The following is a 21,204-nucleotide window of genomic DNA, read 5'->3' on the forward strand; positions in this document are numbered from 1 at the left end:
TTGCTAAAATGAGCCATAAGAGCCAGAGCTCCTTGGTAGGGGAAGAGGTCACCGAGAGTCAGAGTCCTGTCTTAAGTTACTCAAAGTAGTGGAAGGGTAGCAGCAAGTAAGAAAAGCAAAAGTATGTAAGAATTACCCCAAAATTATGTTCTAACAGCAGTAAGGAAAAGCCTCACTTAAGGCATTCTGATTTATATGAACTCTGTAAAGCACTTCTTGGATGTTTGAACCCTTGGTAAACATTAGAACTTTTTTAAGATGAGGCTCACTTGTGGCTCCATTGTGCTGTTGTCCTATTGCAGTGGCATCAATGCAGAGCAGCAGCTGTGCAGGGTGAGAGCTAGGCCTGACCACAGCACAAGGCAAGCCTTGTGGAACCTGTGTTGGCTGATTCTCACAAGCAGATAACGAGGTATTGTGAAATGTCTGAGATGTGGTTATGAATGGCCAGCCCAAGAGGAGGATTTGTTCTGGGAAAACAGGGTCAGCACCCAGCCACACCTGTGAGATGAACACATCACCCCCAAGAGCAGACCAGCCTGGCTTGGAATTACTTTTCTAACTGAGAAAGCTGTCCAAGCAGTACTGCATATTTTTGCTTGCAGCTGCCTTCCCTGAGACCAGGCCGCTGAGTTCTTCATCACCTTCAGGGTTTTAGGTTTCTTTCCAGCACTGCAACATTGGGCAGCTAAATTTAGAGTTGAACTATTTTGGGACATCAGTTTTTAGAAGATACTTTGTCAATGTCTTCCTAGCTTGTGTTTTGATTCTTGCAGTTCTTTTTGGACAGAAGGTTTAATAGCAAACACTGGTGTGGTGACACTGTGGATAGCTCCAGACTCCTTTACACTGTGTCCTATACCTGGCTTTACCTTGCTACCAATGCTTTGTTCCTACCTCTGATGAATTCCCTGCCAAGCTTTCTCCTTGCCCTCATTCAAAGGATCATTTTCCATTCCACATGGCCTGCAACTTGGTCTTCAGTGATGATTGGCTTTCCTCATCCAGTTTCAGTGGTCTATTTGCCTGTTCAATGGAAAGGATGACCAGGTGCAACTGAGCGGCAAATTTTGCCCTTTTGTTTTTGTCACATTTTAGCCCATGAAAAGGATGGCAGAATGAGGTAGGTTTATCTCACTGCAGCTTCACAACTGGTGCTCTTCAGCAGTAGGTGTGGAGAGATTATTCCACAGCAGGGCCAGCTGTGAAGAGCTCTTACCAGTGCAGTCCCTGCATAGATGGCATACACTGTGAGAGACACAAGATCTGACTGGAAATTTGTGGTGGTTTTTTAACTGGTGAAACTCCTCTTTTTTAATTTAAATGTTCTTATGAAAAACTTGGTCAGGAAAGGACTGCCAGGTCTAGGATAGTAGTGACACTTGTCTGGAAGGAGAGGAGAGAAGATCTCATCTTGGCTAGGGAAAATGAGAAGCCTAAGGAAGGAGAGAAGCCACCAAAGATTTCTTTACCTGCACCTAGCAGGGACAGGCTGCATGTGCTTCTCCTTCTGAATGTGGTTTCTTGTACCGGAGGCAGAGCTCCCCTCTCCAGGCACCCCTCACTGCCTTCTGATTTGCCCTGTGTGTCACCTCTGAAGGGCAGCAGTCCCCAAAGATGGAGAGAGCCCAGCTTATGGAATCACTTAGATTGGAGAAGACCTCTAAAACTGAGTCTGGATGTAAAGCTAATACTGCCAAGTCCACCCCTAACCCCTGTCCCTAAACATGTTTTTTAACATCTCCAGGGCTGGTAGCTCAGTCACTTCTCTGGGCTGCCTGCTCCTATGCTTGAAAACCTTTTGGTGAAGAAATCTTTCCTAATATCTAATCTAAACTGCTGCTGGTGCAACTTGAGGCCATTCCCTCGTGTCCTGTCACTTGTTCCTTGGGAGAAGAGACTGACTCCAGCTCATTACAATCATCTTGCAGGTAGCTGTAGAGAACAAGAAGGTTTCTCCCTATTAGGTTTTCTTTTAATTATTTTTTTTATTTTTTGCTTTCTACTTCCAAGCTGAGTTTCTTGCCTAAGTATGGACCTTAGAGATGAGTCTTTCAAAACAGGCACAGCCAAAAATAAAACCTTACTTCACTGTGAAATCGGAAGTGTTAACATGCACAAATACATTGTCTGAAAGGCCATGTTTCAGGAAAGGAATACATTGAAGGGAACAAAAAAGGGTCAGGAGCTGTTTGTGGGCAGAAGCATGGAGAATAATGTAAGCGTGACTGGGATGGAGGTTGTTTTAACGGACTGTGGTGCGTGGGTGTTAGTGACAGATCACCCCTAAGAAACAACTTACAGACAGTTGCTTACTCCAGCGTCTTTGATTTTGTTCACATTTGGGTTCTCTGAAGTTTTCTGTCTCCTATTGATGCTTACTCCCTCATTTGGGCTAACGGCTTGCAGCATATTAAAATATCCCTTCTGCCACAGCTTCAGGAGCAAAGGCTCCCACTCAGCAAAATCCCATCAATGTTAACATTTGAAGGAATCAGCAGTTTGTGGCTGCAGTGAGTTTCCTGTGCCCTGTTACACATGTAGTTTTTCACACCTGCTTTGTAAATCCACAGTGTGAGGAGTCAGGCCATGTCAGATCCAGTCCCCAGGCACAGCTGATTGTTGCAGTATTTTCTGGTGGCCCAGTACCAGAAAGAAAAATGACCTTTTGGTTATGTTTTAAAGCAGCTACCTTCAGGCTGTTTAGCATAAGGCTCTTGCCCTCACAACATGGTTCCAAATTACACTTTGTTGTTGTTGTTGCTACTCGCCCAAGTCTCTCTTCAGTGTGAGTCTTGTGGTGCACTCCTCACCCCTGGAGAATAGGTGTCCAAAATTCCAAGCCACCATTTTGATTATCTTCCTCCTAGTTTTGTCAAGAAATATGGAATTTCCCTCAAACCTATATCTAAATGTACACTCCAGACAGCTTTTTGGAAGGAGAGATTGGCTCTTTGTCAGGGAGCTTCCTACAGGAAGCAAATATGCTTTATTTTACTCAACCAAAACTTAAGCAAACATCATATTTCTAGAGAAACCCCCAAAGTAATCAGCAATCCCCTTTATTTCTCTGTCTGTATTCCATTTCTCTTTGGAATGAAGCACTAAAGAAAGCATTGACAATCTCTTCCTACTGATACCAACCGAATCTGAAACAGATGATGTAATAAAACTGACAAAGCAGCATGAAGAAGGCAGAAATACAGCTCTGGTCCTGGCAGCCTGAAGCCAGGAAGTGCTCTGGGTTTGAAAGCTGACGTAGTTTGACAGGTCTGATGGAATCACAGCGGAGTGTGTGCACATTCAGCAGAAAGATGTGGCTATGGACTCTATCTGTTTTGACAGGCTGATGCTTGAGTGGAGAGCCCGTTAATGTTCTCCACAGTCACAGTGCTGCTTGGCATCAGCAAAGGAATTGCAGCGCACCAAGCTAAATGCTTTCATAATCCACCACTGTGGGAAGGATGCAGTTCAAATGGGACCTGAAAACTGAGTCCTACCCTAAATAGAATGCATCACTTTCTTAGCACTTGGGGTCCTTGGGCTACACGGGTGGGCTTCTGTGTTACAGTTGTCAGCAGAGCTTGCATTTTGTACAAATGTGTCTTAAATGCCTATTCAAGTTTCAAAAAGGAATGTTTTCCTGGTTTCTTGAGCAGGGCCTTCATCTGAAAAGCCACTAACCCACTCTGTAAACTCCAGGCAATCCCTCGTTCATACTTTCAGATAGCATACATTGCAACTCCTGGAGAAATTCTTTCTTTTACAGCTGAGTCTAGAGAAAAGAGGATCCAGGACAAAGCTGTGCTATCAGCAAGAGTAGTAAATTCTGGGGCAATTATTTTAGTGACGTTTTCCTTGTGCTACATCCAACATTACTACAAGCAGTGTCTTGTTCCTTTCCTAGGAATCCATGCAGGTTAGCAGGGAACCCTCAGCTACACTCTTGTAATGTTTATTCCTCTTGTAATTTTCATTGCCTCTCTTAGTTTCTATCCATAATTCAAGCTGCTGTTATTTGGCTTGGCTCCTCCTGAAAGCTGTCAGTGCTCTTTCTGGTTGCAACCAGCATCATAATATAGCAAACACTGCACTTCTGGCTTAAAAGAAAGGAAGTCCCTCCAGGGAGCTGGGGTGTTTCTGTATTCCAGCAGTACTTGGGTGCAGGATAGCAGCACTTCGGGACAATTGCAGCTGGGTGCAATCTAGAAAAAGCTGCATGGAGAGATTTCTCCAGTCTGTGCCAGAAATTCAGGTCAGAAAAGGCTTAGAAATGAAGGATGAGTATCAACATTGCTTCTGTTGTGGTGGTGGTTGGGGTGGGGGGTTATATATATTTGCCTGTTTGTTTGGTTTGGTTTGGTTTATTTGGTCCCCCCTCAAGAAGATATAGGTGAACATATGGACCAGCTGGTGAGAGGAATCAAAACCTGAAGATGATGTTCCTTCAGGAAAGCATTTTCATATTATTCTTCAAATGTTTACCTTGCAAATCATGAGGTAGTATTTAGGTGCTTGTGTAGCAGTGCCTAGTGCTAGTTGAGATGCCTTGGGACACCTGAGACATTCATAAGGCTGCAGATGAGCCATGGATCCTGCAGGAGGTCTGTACCCTTTTAGATAGAAAGCTGTAGACCAAGTGGGAGTAAGGAGACTAAACTGGCACCAGGTGTCCTGTATCTATTTGGAAGATTTCTGTCCACATCACTTCTCAGGTGAGTACCCTGAGGTTGTAAGGACAAGGCAGAGGGAGAGGATGTTCACATCAATGTATCCACAGAATGTGTTTTGTAGGTTAGAGAAGACCTCCAATAACTCTGCCACAGCTGCTAATAGGGAAGTTCATCACCTCACCATGCTTTACATAGCACTTCAGGAGAGGGCCTTCCAGCACAGGAGTTCTTACCACGCTGCTCTGAAAACTTGCTCCTTGCCATGCATGAGTTATGACTGGAAGTGCACCAAGGCATGGACATTCTGTGAGTGGGCACCTGTGCGGATCGATGCTTACCTTAGACACTGGAAGGTGTTTGTTCCCCACATTGAGAAGAATGACCTGAGGTGGAGATTGCTCATAGAGTGGTTCCCCAGAAGCTCTAAACTGTTACGAGAAGTGATGAAGTGGCTTTATCACCTTTGCTCATGAAAATGCATTGAAACACATTTTCCTCTCCCGTTCCTCCTGATCCTCACACTGACACACATTTGATGGCAGGCTGGTTGTGATTAGATTCTCTGCTTGGTAGGACCAAAAGGAAGAATTGTTTGTAACAGAGCAGTTCATGGATAATGGAACTGTTGTTTCTGTTTGTATTCTATTCTCAGGTATTCTGTTCTCGGGCCCCTCAGTTTAGGAAGGATGTTGACTTGCTGGAACGAGTCCAGAGAAGGGCAACGAAGTTGGTGAGGGGTTTGGAACACAAGCCCTGTGAGGAGAGGCTGAGGGAGCTGTGGTTGCTCAGCCTGGAGAAGAGGAGACTCAGGGGTGACCTTATTGCTCTCTACAACTACCTGAAGGGAGGTTGTAGACAGGCAGATGATGGTCTCTTTGCCCAGGCAGCCAGTACCAGAACAAGAGGACACAGTCTCAGGCTGCGCCAGGGGAGGTTCAGGTTGGATGTTAGGAAGAAGTTCTATACAGAAAGAGTGATTGCCCATTGGAATGGGCTGCCCAAGGAGGTGGTGGAGTAGCCGACATTGGAGGTGTTCAGGAGGAGACTTGATGGGGTGCTTGGTGCCATGGGTTAGTTGTTTAGGTGGGTTGGATTGGTTGATGGGTTGGACGTGATGATCTTGAAGGTCTCTTCCAACCTGGTTTGGTTTATTCTAAATAAAGGTCATGTAGGACACAGTCCAAGTGTGTTGGTTTCATTTTCCTTCTGGGAAATCATTGCCTTTTTTTTTTCCTATTTGACATATGCTGGTTTTCCTTCTTCATCTATGAGAAGATGCTTTGGAGATGGCCTTACCAGCCCATTCTGGGAACTGTTCCCAGCTAGTGACCACTACTAAGTAGCCATAGCTGGTTCAAGGATGATGGCTCTGGCAGCTCTGTGCAGAGGAACAGACCGGTTTTGCTCTGCAGTGTAATTTGTCAGTGCACGAGGCATACTTGCTGTGTTTTAAATGTAAGCCTTATGCTCGGTTGATGAGAACTAAAAATCCACCATAGCCTTGCTAAAATGTGTACCCTGAAATACCCACTGCCTGCTGGCTGCTGCCTGTCTGGAGGTACATTAGCAAACACATTTTAACACTGAGTTTGTGGCTGGTTGTCATTTAATTCATAGCTCTCCTCAAGAGCTGTGCTTGTGTGAATTGCATAAGTCACCGGGCCTAAAAATCTCTTTTCTATCTCTGGATAGTCTGTCACACATTACCCAGCAGGCATCCTTCTCTCCCAGAATGAGCATTTCTCTGTTTAATGGTACAGGGACTGATTCCTCTTGACCATTATTTAGTGAAGTTTGCCCTTGAAAGATTTCAGACCAGTTTATCTCCTGTTGCTTTCTTACTGAGTAAAAGTCACTGAAGGAATGACCATTTAAATCTCCCCACAGATTTTGCTCTGCTGTGATCTCACCTGCAGCACTGCCTCCTGTTCCCTCCCCCAGCATGAGAGGGACATGGAGCTGCTGGAGAGGGTACAGAGGAGGCCACAGAGGTGGAAAGAGGCAGAGATAGCTGGGGCTGTTCAGCCTGGAGAAGAGAAGGCTCCGGGGAGACCTCAGAGCAGCCTACCAGTACCTGAAGGGCCTCCAGGAGAGATGGGAAGGACTTGGAGTGACAGGATGAGGGGCAATGGAATGAAGTTTGAGAAGGGCAGATTGAGATTGGAAATGAGGAAGAAATTCTTTCCAGTGAGGGTGGTGAGACACTGGAATAGGTTGCCCAGGGAGGCTGTGGATGCCTCCTCCCTGGAGGTGTTCAGGGCCAGGTTGAATGAGGCCTTGAACAACCTGGGCTGGTGGAAGGTGCCCATGGCAGGGGTGTTGGAACTGTATGATCTTTAAGGTCTCTTACAACCCAACCCATTCTATAAATCTATGAAATTTCCATAAATTTTTTTGCAGTCATATTTACAATAAAAATAGTAAAATATACTGATAGAATAGAAGAATGTGAAGGACAGACTGATTTTCCTGCTGTAACAATAAGCTGAATTCCCTAAAAAGGTGATAGTTTTTACTAATGAGGACCACTGTTACCCTCTGTCTGAGCCATGTGTTAAGCTTCCTTGCTGTTTTTACTTCATCTCTGCTCCTTACTGTGACTAGAAAATACAATTAATGAATTTTATATTTCCTAGTTTCCTCATGGGAAACTCAGCTCTGCTACTTCAGCTTGTTAAAAAAATCAGGAGCCCCAGGATTTGGCAGAGTGGTTTGATCATTCTTTTTTTTAAATAGAGAGCCTGAAAACCCAGCTAAAGCCCAGGTGCTGGCTGGTTAGCCAGAAGCCGATTGCACACACAGGGTAACTGCAGATGTGTGGGGAAAGCTCACTGCCCCCCGACCTTAACCCCCCACACCCCTGGGTTTTATGCAACTTCTCCAAGACACTGCACTCTCCAGCTATGGCTGTTAGAAACAACACCGATGTCCTCTCAAAGTCAGAGATATATTTCATGGAGGAATTACTTTTGAAAAGCAGAGGTTGCATAGCAGCATAGATCAATGTTCATTCCCTTTCTTTCTGCACATTCTCTTCTTGGTTTGGACAGCGGCTGTGGAGATTGGGGTCTGTTTTGGGGGGAAGAGGGGAAATGAGGAGAAGACCAAATGTCTTTAAATCAGGCTGTGAAAAATACTATGACATGGCTACAGTGAGGTTTTCATCTTGTCCAGGAGACAACACCATGGAAAACAGAGGTTGTCAAAGTATTTCACAGGGATTTCATGAGGAAGATTCAGAAAATCAATTCTTTTCTACTGAATTTTCAGGGAAGGAAGTGGGCAGTGCTGTGTGCTCACCCCCACACTGCATGAACACATACCTGTATGACAGGTCACTGTGGGAGTGTTTCAACTCTTAAAAAGGAAATTTGACTCTTCTTTGGCTTGGGGGCATTCCAGGTTCAACCCTGTGGAAATTGTTGATGTTCATTGCAAGATTCATTTCAGAAGAGAAACAATAGACAGCTCTACCTGCAAATAAAGGCAGACCAGACGGGGCTGTTAAACAGCATGAGCAGTTCCTAACCTGTTTGTGTCCACATGCTGGGCAGCCCTGGAGAGAGCCACAGGCCAGCACTGCTAACCTTGGGAGGGCAGCAGTGTTTCTGCCCAGGGCAGTATTGTGAGCTTAAAAAAGATAGAGAAATTAACATGGAATTCAAACCCAAGCTGTTAATTTTTGGCTCTTAATGCCTCCTGTGAGTGCATAAATTAAAACATGGTTTTATTTTGTCTTACCCATTTGTCAAGGAAAGGTTCAAGCTTGTGCCTCTCTGTTTTTGAAGCAGCAGCTAGCAGGCAGTAGATGAGGGAGCAACCTTTTCATCTGAGCAGCTTTTCAACGCTTCTGTGTTTGCAAAAAATCACTTTTTTCCCTGGCATCTGTCTGTAATGCCATCTGCTGCTATGCTTCAGGCAGCTTTGGTAGTGTAAACATAGTTTTACTAAGAGTTTGCCAAATGTAGTGGTTTTGCAAATGTCTCCCCATTCACCCCCTGCTGAGAGATTTGATGGCATTCAGCAGCCCCTATGCAGAAGGCACCAGCCTCAACCACAGTCCTATTGTGTCCTCCCTTCTTACATCCTCCCTTCTTGTGTCCTCCGGCTTGTCACAGGCACCGGGAGCAAGCCTCCAGGACAGATAGCAGTGTCCTGCCTGTCGCTACAGAGTTGTGTTGGATAGACAACTCTGGTAATTACTGATTCCATTACTGGGTCTAACACCTACTTTCACAGTTGTTTCAACACTTTTTCCTGATTACACTGTTCTCTCATAGCTGCTGCAAGACAAGTTAGTCTCCTAACAACGAGTGCCACACAGCTTTCTGTGTCCCACCGACCTGAAACAGCGCAGGTGGCTTTCCACTGCCTGGAGTGCTGGGGTAACCATCTCTTGGCTTTTCTTAGGTAGTTCTGCATCCATCCCTCTGCTGACTAACCTCAAACTCCATGTCCTGGCCTGCCTGTGCCCATGGCTGCTGCAGGGTGTATGGATGCAGCCCATCTGAATCCGTGTGGCAGCTGGCACACTGCTGGGCAGAGTCTGTGCCTCTGTGCTGGATCCCCAAGTCCTCATGCTCACAGCTGCGTCTCGCTGGGAATATTTCCATGGGACCCTGTGCGACAAATTCTTCAAATCCTTTTTATTTCCTCTAAACCAGCTCCCATCTTGGGACACCCATCTTAGGAGCTGCTTTAGCCTTTGTCATGGCTCTTCTCTGTCTGACTTTTTTCACTTCTTGGTTATAGAGCATGCAACTGACCCTGGACTACAAACTGATAAGAATAAGTAACTTTCTTAACAATTGCTTTGAGCTAACAAGTTTCCCTTAATATCCTTCTTTCTCTCTTTCTCCTTTTTCACCTAATTAACTACTAGGGGAAAGGGGAGGAGGGAGAGAGGGGTCTGGGGGCAGCCCAAGGGGGCGTTCTCCTTGGATCTGCATTTGTGTTCTTTCCTGTAAATTCTTATATGATATTGTAAATACTGTATATTTTGTACATATTCATTGCATTCCATTGTAGAGTGTAGGTTTGCTTGTAAAATACAGCTTTCCATTTGCTTCTCCGACTGAGTGTAGCTGTGCTTTATTGTTAGTACGTGTGGGGGCTAAAGCATCACACCACTACATTAGGCTTTAGAGAGGTGCCTTAGGGTACAGAGGGTGAGTGAAGTATTCCTCCTGGTTTCTTGAGGTGCCTTGTGCTGCATTTAAGCCCCAGTGGTTTTGACTGAACAGGATGGCAGATCCTCAGAGGGAAAGACAGGGTTTTGTCCTGTGTATAAACTTCTCTCAGAGGAACTTTGTACCCCTGAGCAGCCTGTGCAAGGAGCTTGCCTCATCTTCCTTGGGCTGGAATAGAAGAATTTGATTAAGTCTGAGACTACACCCAGGCTCCACTATACCTGTGTGCACCATAACAGCTCTGAGTCACAACAAGGAAACTGGGGACACCATCCAAACACATGCTCAGTGTCCATGAGCTGCCCTTTCAGGGAGTGGGCACCAAAGGAGGCCTCTGTGCACTCTACAGCTCACAGTTGCACAGCAGGCAGCAAGCTGGATGCCAGCTGAGATGTCTTGATATCCAGGAACCAAACACATCTGGCAGGCCCAGGTCTCACCAGTCCTTGCTCATGAGCAGAGAGTTTAACCTGGATAGGAATAACCTGAATGTGAGTTTTTTTGCAGTGTGGGTTAATTCCTGATGCAGAAAGTAGCAAGATAACTTTCTGTCCTGCACCTTCACAGTCAATGTGGAGCGCAGGAGCTTTCTGTTTTACTCACAGCATCTGTCAAGTCTGTGGTTAGGCTGTGGTAGGTATTACGCAAATACACGGCCAGTATTTGCACTACAAGAGCTTCTCAGGCATGGTGTAAATCACAAGACAGCTTGTTACGGCAAGTGTAGAGTGTCTGAGACTTTCTTCTGCTTCATCATATGAGTAAAAAAAAAAAAAAAAAAAAAGAAGAAAAATAATTTAATATATTCACATTTCAGAGAAAGCCTGAGTTATATGTTTTTAATTGCTACTATGAAAAATGGGAGATAAAATGCAAAAGTGAACAAAGTAGGAGCTGGTGGCATCAATGCAATCGGAGAGTGGAGAAGCTCAATAAATTCTGATGAGTGAACATGATTTTAAGTGTAGATGTTTTGAATCTTGTTAAAGTACCAAGTTTGACTTTGTAAGAGAGAAATAAAATAACTAAATGTATATTAATGCAAAATGGATCGTCCAAGCCTGTAAAATGCTGTATGGAAAATGTAAGCTACCAAAACCTTGAAAAGCATTGTGAGGTGAAGAGACAAAGGGTAAAACGTGCACAAGTGGAACTCTTGTAAACAGCAGGACTTAAGGAAGGTGAGGCTGGTGTTTCCTTGGACCAGTTACTCTTGGGAGCCACTGAGCTGGATGTTTTGGAACATGTCTCTGTAACAGAGAAAAAGGCACAAGAAGTTCTCATCAAATGAAGCCGGATTTGCTCTTGAGAGGTGACTGTACAGCTTGAGACAACTGAGTGAAAGGAAAGGTAATCTCTTGTGGCTGAAGGGTTCAATGCCTTTCAACAGTGATGTCAGTGCTGTAAGTACAAGCAGCGGTAGGTGGACTCCGGTGCTGCTTTTCAGCCTGGGGGATCCTACCCTGCCATGTGCTGAGGAGGTGAGAGTAATCAGCATGGAACAATTAGGTGTTAATGGTCTGATTTTAATAACCGCATCCAATAGTCTGTTAAGCTAATACCACTGGCAGTCTTTACAGGGGCCGCCAAAGGCAATGGAGAAGTGCTCAATAAGGTTCTGCGGGTAAAGGAGCTGTCCCAGTGCATGCAGAGCATTAGTGATGGGATTAAAAGTACTCGGTGTCTTTACAAAGGAAGAATTGTCTGAGCGGGCGTTGGAAGGGGGGAACCAGGCAGTTCCCCTTATCTATGTGCATAAACAACAAAGGGGCATCTGCAAGATACCCTTATCTTAAACTCAAGGTAAATCAGTGGGAGTCTGTCTGAGGCTGACAGGACGCTGAACATAGCCTAAACTTTTGAACTTTCAGACCAGAGCCCAGGCTTAATAGACTACTAAATATTAACTTCACCCAGAGAAGTGAAGAACCTAATTTAAGTGAACATACGATGTATGAAGCAGGGGGGTTGAATGTGAAGAGGGACATGTAGTAGGTGTTTTGGGAAAGACTGTAAATCCTGAGCACCTGAGCCAATGGGGAAAGGGAGAGGGAAATGTGCACCCGAAAATTTAGGATAAAAGGGGAGCTACGTCTCCCAGCAATCTGAGAGACCCCACCAAGAATTGTCCTGTGGACTCTCCCTTTATTTGAATAAAATTGTACTAACCTTCCCTGTCTCCATTGTGAACTGAAACTTCTACACCGAGAGAATTTCTCCTTACATTAGTAACATGTCTAAATTTCACTGCGTATGGAGAACCTGGACAGAAACTACCCTTGTCCATACAGAAGCAGGGACAGTGTGCTGGAGGCTGCAGCTTGTGTCAGAGAAGGCAAGGCAGCAGGAATCAGTTTCCTGGGCGAAAATGGCTGCGTACTGAGCAGAAAATACAGATGCACACCTGGGCTTAAACCCAGCAGGCAGCAGAAGGCGTGGGAGACCTGCCTGGGAAGGAGGACATGGGCTCAGCTGGTCCAGCTCAGTTTGGCTCTAAGTGTACAGAAAACATCCTGGAGCTGTGAACAATACTTGGCTTTGTTACCAGAGAAGCAGCAGATTAGAAGAACTTGAGGAGTGAGCAAGGCCATAGTAACCCTAGTAGCTGCACATTTACCTGCCTGCTGGGAAATCCAGTTCCTCTGAGAGGTCTGCCAGGTAACTGTACAGAGTGCACTGAATGGCTTGGCCTCTTCTGTGTTGTTCTGTCAGCTTATTTATTTGCTTTTGGGGTGTTTTGGTGAAAAGCTTAGCTTCCAGTGTTGGAAGAACTCAGGCACAAACAGAAGCAATCCAGTGACTCTCCGTCCCTTCAGATGCCAGTGGCATGCTTCCTTGGAGCCCTCCACAGGGAACTGGAATGGTGGAGGGGCTGTGCTCTGATTTTTATTTTTCCACACTCCAACTGGGGATTCTGAGTGGCAATTTTCTGAGTTAAAATAGAAGTTAAAGTAACAAGTAATACAAGTAGCCCTGAGATACAGACTGGAACCACATGGGGAAGAGGTCAGAGTTTGCATTAGCTTAAGGAAATAAGGAATGCTCCAACCTGAAAGCAGCTAAGCAGAAATTACCTAAGCAAGGAGAAAAAGCGCCTCTGCCTCTGAAGCTATAGGGTTTGGTTTTTTTTCAGACAATAAAGCTATGAGGAAATTATGTTGTATGTGAGCTGGACTTCAATTCTCATTCCCCACAGCATTTGCCATCACAGTTACAGATTTGGACTTCTTTAAAAAACGGGGAAGCAAGCATCAGGAGTCGGTCTGAACACACAGGCCAGGCTTGCTGCTCCTCTGGAAACTGCCAAGGGGAAAACCTCTCTGAAATGGTTCTGGGATGGTATTGCCTGCGGAGAATCTTTCACTCTGACTTTCCATGCTGTGCTTGTCATAGTCCTCTCTTCCTCTTTGCTTGATGCACTTGCATTTCAAAACACAGAAAGAATGGCAGCTGGATTTCTGCTGTGCTTTGGAGGCTGTGGTCTGTGCTGGTGTGTTTGGGTGCTTTAGGTGTCCTGTTTGCCTGCTGTGTACCTTCCAGAAGGTCTTGGATAGCTATTGAAGAGAGCAGATTTGTAACAGTGGATCCTGAGAGGGCTTTTGCTTCCTAGCTTTTAAATTCAGAGAAAACCTCTCAAAAACTTCTTTGTTTTTTCTTTCTGTAGACACACATAATTAATTTTTTGCTGTCATAAGCATTTATGGGAAATGCAACTTATCTAAACATTCACATAAAGCCAATTTAAATCCTTTCTCAAGAAGCAATTTTTTCATCAGATAATCATCAGAGTTGGCACTTCTGTTTCCTGAAACCTTATGATCTGTTGACTCACAGACCTGTCCTTGTGGCTCTGTTTATTTACCAAACAGACCAAGCACAGATGTCCTTCCCTCTGCTGCAGAGTTCATAGCACATCCTGTACAGTGGGTTAACAGATTTTGTGTGCAGGAAGAAAGGTGTTCTTTTTTTCTGTTACTGTTCTGTGCTGAGGCCATGCAACTGCTGCCATCTTCAAAGGATCAAGACAGTTTGTGAGTTAATAGACCAGACATGATTGCACTAAAACAATTTCAGTCTGAGTTTCTGGAAGTAAGCCGTAGTGGCAGGTTTATGAACCAAGAGATCACAAGGCTGCAGTGAACTGAGGCTGTGAGTCTGATGTTTCTGTGCTGAGAAAACTGCCCAGCTTCCAGAGGAAGTTGTGACACCTTCATTAGTTTTGGGTTTTATGTCCTTCCCCTTGCTGTGGGCCCAAATTCTTCAGAGCTTATAAACAGGAATGGCTTTAAAACTCTGCTGTGTCGGTAGGGATCTTTAAGATCATTGGGTCCAACCATTAGTCCAGTTGAGCCAGTGAAGGAGCCGGTGGGGTTGTACAGAGCCCACACACACGCTATGGAAGATAGAAATTTACACTCAGAGATTTAAATATATATTCTAGCTTCTTCCTTAAAGGATTTCTGTTTCCCCAAAATGATTTATTACTTTTAGTCTACTCAGGGCAAAGATTTCTAAAATAAACAGTAATCAAATGAGTGCTTTGAGCGTTGGCAAGATTCTCTCTCGAGCATTTCCGTTTGGATAAACAAAAAAAATTAAAAACAAGCATTTCAGGCCCCAGTAATAATTATTTTCACAACTCTGAGATTTATGAATTGAGTTCAGTGAACATACTTTTCAGTCTTAAAGATGTAAAATACAGGCCACATCAAGCACCTGTTAGAAATTAGCAATGATTTCCTCATTTTAAACTCCTGTTTCCAGTAGGCAGAGCTTGCACTGGAAGTTGTGGCCTTTGGCTGCTAACAGACATTTGCATGAGTGCAGCCCCTCAGGAAGGAACCACTCACAGCTTACAGTCTAGGTCCTCTGGGTGCTGGGCTCAGGCACACCGCCAGCACATCTGCATCCCTAGGTATGCATGGAAAATGCTGTGACACACAAACAAATGCCAGAATAACCCCAGAAATGCTTTGGTTTGCTTTCAAATACCAACCTGAGTAAAGCACACTAAGAGGAGTTTGAGGCAACTTGTTCAGGTGTCTGAGCTCTGTGGGTGAATTTGGCCTTTCTGTGTTCTGAACACAAATGTCTTAGCTTAGCCCAGGTTCAAAAGCACTCCTGCAATACAGCTTCTGTCTTTCCCATTGCTTCACACTGCATTTTGCTCATCTTTAACTACTCTACTGAGGTCAGTGGGAGATCAGCCCTCAGATTTAAGGCATCTGCATTTAGTGCCTGAGCTCCAGTCCTGCTGCTTTGAGGGGCTGTAGAATTAAAGCCTGCCAATAGCACAAGATATTAGCCCGTGCTGCAGGCTAATAGAACATTCATGTTCTATTAGTCATAGAACATTCATGATGAGAGGAACTTAAGGCTGAAAAATAAATGTGTAGCTGTATCATAGCTACACTGTAGACAGAGACACTTAGAGTAATGAGATAAACTTCTACACTTCAGGGCTTAACCAGTTCTTTTGGATCACTTCCTGAAGGTCATTACAAGATGTGGCCGCTTAAAACAGCAAGAGATTGGACTCACTGAGCAGTCCTTGGTTTGGATGATTAAGACCCAGGGCCTGAAAGATGATTCCCTCCAAGAAGAAGTAATTTCCTTAATTGTCCATGACAGACTATTTCTGTAGTGTTTTCTGAAACGTGTGACACTCACTGCTCTTGGAAACAGGGTGCTAAAGTTGATGAATCACAGCTCTGGTGGCTTGGCCATCCCTACACACTGTGCTCACCCAACTGCTGCTGTGTCACACCCTGGGGTTAGCCTCTAACCTTTAGGGACTATAAGATGAAGCAAACATCTTATTTCCAAAAGGCCAGGTCTGGTGATGGGGACAGGACACCTTGTTCTCACTCATGGCCCTCTCTGTGATGCTTTGACATCAGCAGTCTGCAGCATTCCTGCACCGTTATTCTGTCCTTTGCTTACTTTTGCTGGCCTGATTTTCCTGTAGAGTTTTGTTGTTTTTTATTTTGTGGGGTAGTAAAAGATGGATATTCAGTACTGGTGCCCAAGAGACATGCTAATAAAGTCCTAGCCTACAGATGAGTTCACTTAAAGTTTGCATAAACCTTCAGCTCTAATGGCTGAGTGCCATAAACTTCTTGATATTATGCAAGGACACTCTCTGAGGATCTTCCTATTTCAGCTTCAGATCCTTTTTTTCTTGGAGTTGGTAAGTTGCCAACTGAACTTTTGGTTATTGAAGGTGTGGGCAGATATATTTTGAACTTACTTAAAGGAATGTAGATGCTCTTGAAAAATAGCAGTTCTGCACTGCAGACCTCGCTGTTTTGTGAGCAATTATAGCATCAAAATAAGGCACAATGGAAGGCAGTGACTGGCAGCTGGCAGGCTCCCCTGATGTGCACACCAGCACAGGAAGGCTGAAGTTTCAGCTTGGGACAAAGGACTCAGTTCTCACCTGCACAACAGCAAAACAGAAAGAAAACCAAGGCACTAAATTGTGCCTGGGGATGGATCCTAACTCAAGGGTGCAGGCATGAAAGACAATACAAAAAAGTCATCTTCTCAATATCCCTATCTCACCCTCATGTTCTGGGGCGTGTGCTGCCTGGAGAGGTGGATGGAGAAATGGACTTCTTGTCTGTTGCACTTACTCTTCTTGATGCTGCTTCATTCTTTTCAATGCTCCTGAACTAACAATACTACTAAGGAGGGAACACAACTCTTATATTTCAGCAGAGTTTAGTGGGGTTTCTGTCTGTTTGTGGCTGGTTTGTTGTTGGGTGTGTTTGTTTGTGTTTTTGTTTGTGGGGTTTGGTGATTTGTTGTTGTTTAATTTTTACTGTTATTATTCTTAGTTGTAGAGTCCACCCAATCAGAGAGTCACAAGATGGCTGAGGTAAGAAGGGACCTCTGCAGCTCATGTGGTCCAACCCCTCCTTCTCTATCAGAGAACCTACAGTCAATTGTCCAGGACCATGTCCGGATGTCCTCTGAATGCCTCCAGGGATGGAGACTCTCTCTTGCTCTCACTCTCTCCTGACTCAGTTCCCACATTCAGAAGGCAATCCACATGCAGCTCTGTATGGATGTGTGTGTGTGCACATCTGTGTGTTTTCCCATCCTTTTGGTACAGTGAGAGGGTCCCTACAAGACAGAAAATTCTGCATCTACTCCAGCACGCTGGAACTTTTTATCTCATAGCCAGACTTAGTTCTATTTGACCTACATTTAAAATAAACAATATTTAATGGCCTGCCACAGGTCTGTTTGGTATCCCTTGAGTACTGTGGCATGGGAATGCAGCTGCGAACTGTTTAAGGCATTAAAAGCAATAGATTTGTCGTTGTGCTGTTATTAATTGTATTAATTAATTGTCAATATAGTATGGAAAGTTTATGAAGTATTTTGCATATTAATGAGAAGGCAACATTTTCCCCACAGCATGTCACACTTAGAGCAAGAGCTGAGAGAAGCAGGGTGGAAGAAAGCCATCCCCTGGACCAAGCAGGGAGTGAGCTCAGCAGCACATTTCCTGTTCCTCTGGCTCCAGGTCTGGCAGTACTCATCACCGAGCTATCCATCAGGAGCAGGAGAACACCTGCCAATGTCTTCTCAGCTTGGTGACAGCCTCTCTGAAAGGAATCAAAGACCTCTGAAGGCACATCACTACATTTTCATTTATCCTGACAATATTAGAACTTTTGATTCGTATGGATTTGTGATTTCAAAAGATGCCAAAGGGAGTCAATGTCACACCAAGGCACAGCACCAAACCTACAGCTGCAACTCTGAGCACAGTGCCTGGGCTCAGAGACAGGTTGCACTGCAAGAACTTCTGAGGCTTCTTAAATGCCACTGCTTTAACTGTGAGATCCTTTACAGCCTGTGACTGCCTGCCTGAAACGATTTGACTTGATTATGCTGTGAATTACCTTTGGCAGTAGGCTGCAAGAAAAGTTCTTGATGCTACCTTTCGCTGGAAACTTTGTTCTTAATTTGTGCTTGCAGTGCTCTTTGGTGAGATGTAAAAGCAGCTATAGTTGTAGTAATTGTAGCATAGTTACCAAAGCAATGTGGAGAGCCCTAAGGAATGATTTATGAGGGGCTCTGAGGCTTGTGAAGGTGTCAACAAAGAAAGAAGCAAGGAGAATAGTCCAGGTTTTACCTTTTTTTCCTGCTACTGCTTATGTTCGGAATTCAGCACTTAACCTTGTAGGACTGACAATACCAGGAGCGCCTGCAGACCTTTCAGGAATCTTTTCTTCCTTTGAGAGGTGTATCTGCAGTACAACACTCAGAAGAAACACAGATTTCTTGAATGCTCAGTGGGAAGAGGTGCCTGGAGTGCTTGAAATTAATTCTCTGAGTTTGAGATTTTAAAGAAAATTTTGAGTACATGTTAGAACCACCTCTTCACTTACCAGAAGTGAGGATAACTGAAGTAATTGTGCGAGCAAATTTTGACTAAGCGGTATTTTTCTTTGAGGCATGAGAACCCTCTATAATTTGGGCAAATGCTTTCAGACACTTTATGTTGGGTTTAACTTTTCTCTAGGCATTTAAACTCAGTGCAATGCAGGGTCAAGGGCAAGGATGTACCCTCCCAATTACCCAAGAAAAATCACACTACACTAAAATATTGTTTTGTGGGATAACGATTTTTCCCCAGTGAGGGAAAGAATCCCAAAAGAGGCACACTCCAAAGCATTAGCAAGCTTGGGATGCATTGCCTGTTTCAGCAGACTTGTCCTTCCATGTGTTATCCAGCAGAGCCTATTGCTGTACACCAAACATCTTTGCTGGGTGCACTTTGCAGGTTCAGTTTTGGCTTCTGCATCGCAGCTTTCAGGGCAAGCTGCCTGTGCTCACCTGGTGTGCTGCAGGTGTGTGTAGGGCTGTGGAAGAGTGCAGCTGGATGATGGTGGTGATGATGATGATGAAGGGGCTGTACCTGCCCTCACCCACTGTACCAGGCTGCTGTGTCACTTTCAGGCAGAGGCACTCTGCATTCATGTTTATCTCTCTCAGACATAAGAGGCCTCTTGGAAAACACCTCTGCCCTCCTCATGGCTGTCTTCTCAACTGCTGGTGGCAGCACTGCAGCTCATTAATCCTCTCTGGTTTTTCATATGGTCAATAAATCTGGCTAGGAATATGATCACCCTGCCTAGGATCAGACAAGGTGCAGTGATAAGGGACATGGTTTAACACCAGACTTGGTAGTTAGACAATGAACGTTTGGACTTGATGATCTTACAGGTCTTCTCCAGCCAAAAAGGTTCTATGGTTGTGAGAGGCACAGTGCTCCAGTCAGACCCACTTAGTCCACAGAGAATGTTTGTGATGGTGTCAGCCTGAGCAATGAACAGCAGAAAGACCAGTTCTTCCTGGGGTGGGGATCTGGTTTGGCCTTATTCTCTGTTTTCTGGGAATTCCAACAACTGTGTGATGGCATTACACATATTCTACTCCTATGTGTTTTATGATAGCAACCCTCTGGGCATGTAACAGAAGTGACAAGGAAAGGGAGTTAGGTTTGGGTCAGATAAAGGACATTTGGCTTTAGAAACAGCTCTGGATTTCTGAATTCCCTTCTGTCTAACAGGTCTTTCTGTAACACTCACTGCGGAGTTCTGGGCTCTGCTTTCATGGTTTGTTTTCCATTTTGAAGAACAGCTGATAAAATGATCTGCATGAAAACGACTTTCTTGGGGGTTGACACTGTCCATTGGGCTGAAAGCTGGCACTTTCACAGGAGAGACAAAAGTATTCCTCACTCTTGGTTGAATCATGGCCAGAAAGGTGGGATCAAATCTGGGTTCCAGAACACAGGCATTACCCGGTAACTGCTGCCTTTTGCCTTCAACAGTACTTGAGCAGTTGGGGAAGAGGTAACGACTTGCAAAGCGTGAAGCCTGATTAGAGTCACGCTTGCAGTACAAATGCCTCAGGTCTGTGAGGAAATGCAGCTCTTGGAGAAGGTTATTTTTTCAATCATTAAGAAAAACCTAACCAAACTCCAGAAGTGGCACCCTTTTCCCTTCCTGTAGTACACAGGGGTGTGGAGGCTAAAGGGGCATTGGAGAGGCAGAAGTAATCCATCTAAAGCTTCCCAGCATGGGATTTCACAGTACCAGTGGCTCAGTACAGAAGGCAGAAGAGCTCTTTGAAGGCTGAAATATCAATATACAGCAGCTGGATTGTATCTCTTGGATTTTCACGGACCTGCAAATAGCTCCATGCCATCTAAAATTGGTGCTTTTTTAGTTTTCAAGTGAGCTTGAGCGTCTGCTGTGTGGTGACAGAAGGCTGACTGTTTTTCTGCACAGGCAGTTCTTGTTATCAGAGAGGAAAAAAAAAGTACAGACAATTTCTCTGCCACCCTGGTTCAAGCTGAGGGCCAGGCTGCTGCAGCTCTGGGAAGCAGCAAGTCTACTGTGTTTTTGAGGTGTCTGTCTGCAGAGACAAGGAATTAGCCTAACAGATAAGTGGGAAACACTGTGTGGACATTTCCCTTTTTTCCTGCTGCATACACCACAGGAAGGTATAGGAGACCTTTGAGAAGCATGGGCCTTCGGCTGCACAGACAATCTGACACCCTGGAGGGACATTAGATACCTAGAGAGGCACCAAGTGCCCACCTGTGGGTGAGGAGATGAGTTAACACTTCTAGAAGCACCGTGGCATGAAACCTCCTTTGCAAACACGGTGAGGACAAAAGGACTTAGCAAGCATCTGGCTGAAAGCAATGCCTGGCAAACCAGCAGCTTCTGCTCTTTCCTTGTAAGAAGCCTCTATCCAAGCACTCTTCATAGTGAACAGCTCTTAAACCTCTTTCCTTTGTTTCACCAGCCATATGGCTTCAGCTTGCTGGAATAATTAGCAAGATGCAAATAGACACATCATAAACCACACTCCACTTGTGATTTTTCTATTGTCTGCTTGGAGACTTTTCTTTGGGACAACCTATTACAGTGGCTTTGGATGCTCAGCACTTGCGTGGTCAGCCTGGGTATGGGCTGAGATGCAAAATCCTACTACTGAGCTTAAACATGTTAAAGGGGAAAATGCTCTCATGGAGACAAGCTACTGGAGTAGAATTTTTGGGCAAGTAGCAGGGCAGAAGCAGTCTGCCATGAGCTGACCTCTCTACGTGGGTGCCTCTCAAGTGACTTTTTTTCAGTACAATGGTGTTCTTCATCCCACCTGTAACCTGGGAATTTGTTGCCAAATCCTGAAAAGGTCAGCATTAGAATTTCCCTTGTAACATTGTTCACCTCATTCTGCCATAGCCCGAGGCAGGCAGGAGCACTTTGTAGGCTTGAACAGTTCAGTAAGGTCAGACAACGTCAGGACAA

This window comes from Melanerpes formicivorus, unplaced genomic scaffold, assembly GCF_026170545.1.
Source record: "Melanerpes formicivorus ecotype bairdi unplaced genomic scaffold, bMelFor1.0.p_v2 SCAF_11, whole genome shotgun sequence".
NCBI classification, from domain to species: Eukaryota; Metazoa; Chordata; class Aves; order Piciformes; family Picidae; genus Melanerpes; species Melanerpes formicivorus.